Here is a 9,680-nt window from a genome sequence, read left to right on the forward strand (position 1 = left end):
AAAAAGAAACTACACTTAAAGCAAACTTATAATAAGGTGTGGATTTTACCGTATGTGGCTTGCCATCACACTGACAAAGAAAGAAACAAGGGTAACATTGAAATCAGAAAGAGGTGAATTATTGAACAAGTTAAAATGGGAAAAGAAATGAAAGAGGGGTTCTTCAATACTGGTCTGCAAACCAGGCTTGCCAGGACACTAGGGAGAGATGAAAGGAAAGACTACATATGTACGTCGTACTGGAAATCTGATGATAAAACTGGGTAGCTTACTCGATAAGAAGCCGAGGTGCTGAGGTTACACGAAGGGAATGGCAAAGGGCACCACAGAGGAATTTCGCAGGACAACCTGCAAAACTTCAAGATTTGCTACGTCACCTCATAGAAAAGCTCAGACTGGCTTGAAGTGCTGGTAGACTGATCCTCTCATACCAAAAACTGATGGGAGTAAAGATGTTACAGGGGTGTAAAGGTCCAGGAGTAAGGCCAATCCTCCAGGTAATTTGGGTCTCCTGCCTCTATCTAGTGGACAAAAAAAAATAAAGCAGCAGAGAAGAATCCCCAAAACCAAAGTTCCAAAGACATTTTTTTTTAATTTAAAATATGTGAGAAGGTTTAAAGATCTGTCAGTTTTTAGAATGACGTCAACAAATTAAATAAAGCTAAAATCTCAGATTTTTATTTTTGAATACTATATTTAAAGTGAAGAAAACAAAAAAAATACATTTGGAAAAACTTCAGAAAAATAATTAAAGCATTAGGGGTTTCTTCTACCTTCAATTGTGAGCACAAAATATTACGGCGGCTCAAGGGATCGAACCTCGTTCCTAGTGGAAGTGCCATTACAGCCGCCTTTGCTTTTTATGTGCTATATGACAAGGTAAAGCAAATCCTGCATTAAGAACAGCTTCAAAGATTATAAAGATATATACTAACAATTGAAATTCTATGTTTTAGATCCCAAATGTAAATGAGATATCAATGTAAATTAATATATACCAATTGCTAAAATGCAAGTCTTTCATGATTAATTTTGGTATTTATGAAACGCTTTAACTGTCTTAAATTTCCAAAATGCTGTCTTAATGCAAGAAACGAAACCCCTAAAGTGAATTGATATTTCCTAGGTCATTAAATATCAATTAATTTTTATCACTAAAAAGGTTTTGTTCACTTTTCACATAAAGTTGCATAGGCAACTATAAGATACTTTTAAATAAATTGGAATAGAAATATTTCACTAATAACTTATTTTATTTGGTTTATGAAGAAAATTTGATATAATCAAATATATTTAATTGAAATTTTAAGTCGTATCTTCTCATTCATTGGAATAAAGCAAAGAAAACCTTTTTTAATGTTCATAATGTCACATGATTAAAGCAGCTTAAAACCACACATTAAACCCCCAGATGACTAAAATGATTACAATTTAAAACCACACATTATACCCTGAGATGACTAAAATGATTACAATTTAAAACCACACATTATGCCCTCATGATCACTGAAATATGTTGGCACAACTACTGCCTCAACTTCATATATCTGAGATTTAATATAAACATGATCTATCAAAGTGCCTTTTTCAGTGGTTGCTTCTTCAACCATTTGTAGGTATCCTTTATCAGAAACAAATTTTGATATACTTGATGACTTAAAAATATCATCATTAAAATCTCCAATCAGTGCTATTGTGTCATTTTGTGTCTCAAGCCAATCCAATAACTTCCCTAAATTTTTCTTAAATAGTGACAAAGGATATAATGGTGGTCGGTAAATTACCCCAAGGACCATGTTAAAACTACAAAACCGATAGACCAAACATTCCAAATTAAGCTCTGGTTGTTGCAGAATTTCAAAGTCCAAATCATGAGCAGAATAGATGCCAACACCACCATGTTGTTGGTCTTGCAACGCAATCAATTCTGGATGCCTTCTGGTATACGATAAATTTCGTGGTCGGTTGGAAAAACTATAACCATCCATCATTACTGCATCCGTTTGGGTTGAAGACAACCATGTTTCTGTGACAGCAACGCATTTAGGTTTCCACTTTTCTGTAAAGCAGGCCAAATCTTTTACATGCCGATTTAAACTTTGAACATTTATCAAGAATACAGTAAAAAGAGATGTGTTAAATCGATCCAACTGAAAAGATCCACTCGAAAGAGGCGTCATACTCTGAAGAGCAACAGCAATGTCATCCTTACAATATATCTTTTTTTTCATCAAAATCTTGAATCGTCAAACCTAAAAGACTTCTAACACGACTTACAGCAACATAAGCTTGTCCCGGTGAAAATATTTTACTAAAAGACACCACAGCTTCATCAACAGTTAATCCTTGAACTTTATGTACAGTACACGCCCATGCTAACTTAAGTGGGAACTGTCTCCTGTGCCTGAATCCTTAAAAAATCAGGACAAGTCTGACATAAATGATTAAAATTGTGCTCATTTACTTGGTTATTAGTCGCAAATATATGCAAGGCTGAGCTAACCTCACCTGTTTCACAACTTTTTAAAATTTTGATATCATCGGCCAGCATTGGTGTACTTTTGGAACGAGTTCTCATCCTGTTAAGCAGTTGAGAAAACACAGCATCTTTTTGCCTAACAATTTCAGTTAATTCTATAATTTGAAATAACTCAGACCATATATTTGTAGCAACACCCTCTGAGTATATCGGCTTCCCTTTAACGGGAGGGAGCTGGTTCATATCACCGACAGTAATGACACTGATGCCCCCATATACGTTTGTGGTTTGTTTAATCTGACGCAAACGACCGTTAACATATGATAACAGGTTGTGATCAACCATTGATATTTCATCTATAATAAGAAGCTGCAGATCACAATATTTCACACGCAATGAATTTATTTTATCTTCACCCAAAGGAGTATAGGGGAGCCGTACATCCTTTCCAATGGGAAAAGTTGTATGGATTGTTGTCGCTTCTAAATTATACGCCGCAATGCCTGTGGGAGCTGTGATTAAGACGCATATGTTATCAGGAAACTTACAAATAGTGGACAATAACCGTTTTGATTCATATTCAATTGCTTTGATTAGATGACTTTTCCCAGTACCAGCTCCACCAGTTACAAATATGTGCAGTGGTTCTGGATTTTTTCCATTAACTTTGTCTAAACACCACTGCCGGATTTGATAAAAAACAGAAAACTGTTTTTCATTCAAAGATCTGATCAATGTAAGGCCTTCAGATCTACTAATTTGTTTTTTCTCAAATACTGAAATTTCTTTACGGTTAGAACTTAAATCAGGAATATGTTCCTGAGCTTCATTTTCTATTGGTGTTTCTTTTCGTAATTCAACACACTCCAAGCGTTCCAATTCAACCTCTGAACACAACTCAGCCCATCCATCCTCCAACATTGCATCAGCAGTAACATTGTCCACGGCCTCAAAATGATCAGATTCCAACTCAAATTCACTCCTATTTAAATCTACTACAAACTTTACAGAATGTTTTGTTCCATCAACAAATCCAATCACACCAGTCATGTAAAAGTCACCATAGGTTTCAAAACGTGCAGGTTTAAGTTCACTATCAAAGCGATAAGGCAGAAATAGCTGCATTATGCTTTGATAAAACTTTTCTGGCTGTTTTGTTTCAGAGAAACGTGCATATCGAACAACTGCTGGTTTTGTCCGAGTTCTTTTGGCAACAAACCCAAAATCCTTATTCAACTTTACTGCATTTCTACATTTCTCATTTTTGTACAAAACACGATACTCTGAAACAAACTTAGCCAGGCACATATCACTAAAGACATCATCATTCGGCCTATTCTTATAGCGGTCAACTATACCGGTCATAAACATGTCTTCTGGAGTGAGATCCTGTGATGCAGCTTTTTCTCTCAAAATAGAAATTGGTAAACTCATTTTAGTGATATTATCGCCTGTAGGAACAAAGACAACTTTCCGAGAACACTCCTTTAAATGCATGTTAGTTAGTCGGTAAACGGCTTCCTGTGCACAAACATCCCGATTATGTAAATACACGCTACCGAGTTTCTTTAAAGCGTCTTTGGCACTAACATTTCCATCTTTGGCTGCTTCTCTTTGTGCATTTCCCAACAGAAGGCCAATTTCACGCTCACTTTTGGACATGTAAGACACTATATAAACACAACAAGCATAAGCATCAACGCAATACTGGATATCAATATTTGCATTCCAAGCTTTTAACAGCGGCCTGCTATATTGATTAATCCAGATTTCATTAATTTGTCTTTTCAACACAACATGAGTATTCCTACTGGATCGCTTATATGCCATTTCAAATAAATCTTGACTTATCCCCAAAGCTTGAAACATTGCTTCAACTGTACTATATGGACAGTTCTCATCCGAGATGGCATTCTTGACATTTGTTAAAATATCAGTTGCTCTATCTCTCTCTATTTGTTCCCAACTTTTCTTGTCCTTACCAAGACATAAACAATCTACTTTATCATCAGTTTTATCCAAATTACATTTGCAAGTCTTTACTGGATCATGATATTTTTCACCGCGACAAATAAAGGTTCGGCAAGATGCAGGCCGTGGGAAATTAAAACGACAGACAGTTTTTTTCTTTTTACAAGTTTTTGAATGTCGTTTTGAATGCTGCTGTACAGATGAGACTACTTCAAACAACGAATCTTCTTCCAATGGAATTTCACATGTCACATATTTGTCAATAAATGCAATAACCTCTTCATCCGTATTCTTATCCAAAACTGGAGCCCCAGAAATCCAAAAAAGACAATGACAATGGGGAGAACCACGCTGCTGAAATTCTACACGATAATAGTAATCTTCAATTTTTCCAATCAGATTTGCAGGAGACATTAAAACTTCTTTTACAAAAACATGCCATCTAAAATCAAACATTCTGGCAGCAGTAACAGGGTTTCGACACAGCAGTTCACACTTATCTGCCCACTGCAACTGTTCCAAAGTCTGTGTTCGTCCTTCCTGCTTTAAAATGCTATAAAGTAGATTTTTCCATCTCATATCAGCAGACGAAAATGAGGCAAACCATGTGGGTTTTCCCAACATTCTAACACAAGCTAGCAAGTCGCGTTGAGCGGACTGCCAGAAAGCAGGTGTGCCTCGAATGGGTTTCAAGAAGCGATATCCTTCATCAAATTCCAACAACTTATTTAAAGAGTTTTCATCCTTCAAAACCTCAGTCATATTTTGAGATGTACAACTTGTGCCTTTACGTAAAGCTATTGACACTTTAGAAACAACCTGTTCCAGTTCTGACATGTACTGTGCAAAGAATATATATTCGACATTACGCGCAAATCTTCCATCAGCATGAAGAAGTCTATTATTAAAATAACGACTCAAAGTCAAACGATATTGACGCTTCTCATGGTATGTATTTAAACCTGATGGGAACAACACAGGGAAACATTTTGCTTCATTGGTAGAATCAGAAAGAAGTTTTATAGGGTTATTATTTTCACCTGGCGCTACATTCAAAACATTATCAACATATACATCCAAGGCTTCTTGTCCAATATCGACCGGCATGAGACAAGTGTCCTGGAACATACAGTGTGTCTGTCTGTCATGTAAAAGGTCATCATCATTATCATCTATTGACATGTCTTGATCTTCTTTACAACCATCATTCTTTTGAATCAAATCGTTATCTTCCAGAGAAAACTCATTGATCCAAGATTCATTGAACTCTACATCTTTATAAAAGAAGTTACAATGCTTCAAGTACCAAAGAGCTTCCTGGACATGCATTGTGTCAACGTACTGGTAATCATAATGACCTTTGTATGTCAATTTTCGCTTTAACTTAACAGGTAACAAAGATCCCTCCATATTACTACGAGGTAGCAAACTGCATGTTTCAACAATATTTGCAGGGACGCAAGTAACAGGACCATGAACACCATTCTGTCCACCTTTTGGCAACGCTAACATCTTCATAAATGGTATATGCAAAGCTATTAAATGTTGTTCTAAAGTATTCAAGCATGCCAACTGAGGTGGGATGGGATCAAGTGTTAAATTATTGCATGAACTTTCTGGGGGTATTTCACCTCTATTAATTTTATAATGACAACAGTAACAGATATATAACTTATTTCGACAGGTTTTCAGATTACATGGTGATATGCACATGTTGCTACATCTATGCACATAATCATCACGTATACATTTATCTGCAATTAAAAACATTTCTTTAGTTTTCCTGTAGGAATCTTTACAACAATTTAAAACCTGATGTTTGAATAGCAACCGAAAGCACACGCAACACACAAAATTGGGCCCCTCTTTTACTTTATCCAAAAATCGCTCAACAACAAAATCAAACTCCTTTGACTTTGTTTTTATTTCTTGTCTTTTTAGCTTTACTTCTGATTTTATGCGATTCTTATGTTGTGGATTAAGATATTGTTTTCTACTTAACTGTTTAACTTTTTCTCTGTGAGAGTCGTCTTCATTATATTTAGTAATGCTCATTTCCTTAACCTTAACTTGATAAGTCTTATCTTCATGATATTTATTTCTCATCGATTTTTTTTTGTGTTCCTTGTACAGCAAATTTTTCTGATACAAATTCCTTTGATTAGATTTCATTTTTTGCCAATGTATCATTTGAGTTCTATATTTAATGGCTTGTATCCGATTCTTTTTTTGACTTAAATACTTAGAAAACCTGGAATTAGTTTTAACACTTAAAAAAGTTTGCTTTGCATTTTTCTGACCTTGTGAAGATCTTGTACGCATGTGTTGTGTCTTTAACGACAAACTATCTTCACAAAGTTCAAAGCAAGAGTCTTTATCACCCTGCTTTGCACAAATAATGGCATCAAAATGACCATCACAGTTCTGCAAATATATAGCTTGATTGGTCAAATGTCTACTCTTTGAATTATATTTGGTCCACTGTGTGCCATTAAATACATGTAAATCTAATCCTAACATATTTGCAGCAGATTTAAATTCAATTTCTGTAGCACAGTGACCCACGTACTTCATCTGTGACTGGTTAACATATTCTGTCACAGAAGCAAAATCTTTAGTGAAAATTTTTTCGTATTCTTCTCTATTGTTGGTAAAGTGTGAAACAACAGCAAGTCTAAGTTTACGGTGATTTTTCTCTGAACCACTAATTGCATAAGATACAGCTCTGAAAAAACTGTTATTATCATTTACAATATTTTTAGTCTTACAAACATTTCCCAAAGGTCCACACAATATTACTTTTTGGAAATTATGTCCTTCAAAATCTATTTTAAAATTTTTACATAGAGTTTTAGCAGTAACTTCAGAAAGCGGAGTAAATAGTAAAGTATTTTGGTTGTTTTCTAAAATACCGACGCACTCGTCTTCAATGGAACTCTCAGTTTTCACTGTCATTATATGTGCAGTTTTTGGTTCAGTTGTAGCTTGCCGAGTTTTATGTCCCCCAGAAACATCTGTATTCATGCAACAACCATAACATGTTTGTGAGTTAGGCTGCTTCACACAAACAACTGTCTCATAATGATTTCCACTAATATTTTGCAGATAGATACCGCTATTGCACAAAGTACTCAGAGAACTGTATTCAAGCCATTTATTGTCGCAAAATGTGAAAATATTAACACCAAAATAATCAGCTGCAGCCTGAATCTCTACTTCAGTTGCCCAGCTGCCAACATATTGCATCCTTGAAATGTCAGTATATTGTGATATGGAGGAATACTCGCTTCTTAAAATACTATCATACATGTGAGAATTTCTTTTTAACTGTTTTACAACAGCAAGCCGAATTTTACGATGAGATTTCTGATTGCCACTGATGGCTTGACTAACTGCCCTAAAAAAGCAATTTCCGTCACCAACAATTTTTTCTGTCAAACACGGCACACTGAGTTCACCAACAACGCAAGATACATAATTTACCCGTTCAAACTCAACATTCAACTTTCCACACAGTGACCATGCAATCTCTTCTGAGATGGGGTTAAAATACAATTCCTTATTTTGGACATGAGTAACAACCACATCATCATCACCATCATCCCTGTTTGATGTTTGAAGATCAAATGGATGTTCTCCATAAGAATCATCCTGAATATCAACATTGCTCTGTTCAGAAACAAGACTGCTACTTGACACACCAGCTACATCTTTAGATGGACCACTACTTGAGTCAATCTGAACAATATCAACTCCACTAATCTCAAATACCCTGGGATAGACATTGAGCTCACCAGAAAACCTTGTAAGATAAGCAAAGACATGATCAAGAGAATTAAAGTGGAGAACAACGCTCTTCCCATGTGCATCTATCATCCCCTCGTGGTTTCTTGCATGGGAGTCTACAAGAGCATAACGTCCATTATGACTGATAAGAGCAGAAGTACTCCCACATAGTGTCAAGAAGCAGGTTTCATACTGTCCACACATTTTACACAATCCATCCCAGAGAGTAGTAAGCACACCCTCCTCGATTAACTGTCCTTCCACTATATCAACATCTCCAGAAACATAATCTCCATAAAAACATTCAAAATGCTGTCCATCAACATGAATGTTTTTAGGCAAGTCTGGAATAGAAAGAAGCTCATGTCCAGTACTGATTAAATTGCTGTCATGCAAAGATGTGTACAGCTCATCACCTACAGTCACTACATTGTCCAATATGTCACCATTTCACGAACAAATGCTTTTCAGTTTGTGCTTTGTTAAAGCAACAAGACTAATGGCTGCACACTGTAGTCCACCATATGTAAAACGAGGATCGCCCTGATGAAATGACCCACTGACTGATGCAACATGGCTACTGGAAGCTTGGCTTGCATCTGTGGCGTTCGTGTCCTCAGTCAGTGCTCCAGATGTGTCCGTATTACTGGACATCTCTTCGACAGAAATGCCGCAGAGTTTATACTCGGTTGCATTTAATGATTCCCTAAGTTTGTTCAAGTGAACCATTAAATCATTTAAACACGTGTTAAATACAACGACAGGCGTACCAGATTGTGACGCTAAACCCTCTGAATTGCGTGTCCCAAAATCCACAAGAGCAAAGTACTCTCCATGCTGGATGACCAAGGTGGTTGCATCAGGAAGGGCAAAGATGCACATTCCGTTTCTGATTAAATACATTTGCAACCGCTCGTACAATTCCCCCTCCTGGTTGAGATCAAATGTACCACGGACCGTATTTCCAGTTCGTACATCCCAATTTCTACCAAAAATGGTCTGATCTTTAACCAACTTGCACAACTCTGGTTTTGGACCTCTGTCTGATCTTTTTCGCGCAATATATCCTGCCAACTTCTGACCTTGTACACGGACTTCATCTACATTCGCAGTCTTCCAGGTACAAATGGGAGAAATGTGGTGTTTTATGGCTGCTGTAATACAACATGACATCATGGTATCAGAGCTAAACTGATAACTACCAATATATGTGCCTGGGATAAGAGACGGTGGAAAGCCCTCTGAGCACCTGCAAACAACGCGGTTAGCAGCCTGACCTTTGGGTGGAGTATTTGTGCGCTGTAAATCACCCATCTCAGGCATCTAGAGTGAAAATGTGGAAAAACATGACATTTCTACATCCTCATTTTGTAAGCAGTCTGGTTCTCTTCCAAATATATTACAAATGTAATATGAGATTTTTTATAATACTGAAACTCATTTA

General features: G+C 36.4%; 1 pseudogene; it reads right to left on the bottom strand.

Annotated features, from left to right (window-relative positions):
* Positions 1-1,160: 1,160 nt before the first annotated feature.
* On the bottom strand, positions 1,161-2,578 carry LOC148155175 (uncharacterized; annotated as a pseudogene).
* Positions 2,579-9,680: the final 7,102 nt, after the last annotated feature.

Source organism: Poecilia mexicana, unplaced genomic scaffold (genome assembly GCF_051168715.1).
Source record: "Poecilia mexicana isolate PSO_F unplaced genomic scaffold, ASM5116871v1 scaffold_16, whole genome shotgun sequence".
NCBI lineage: Eukaryota > Metazoa > Chordata > Actinopteri > Cyprinodontiformes > Poeciliidae > Poecilia > Poecilia mexicana.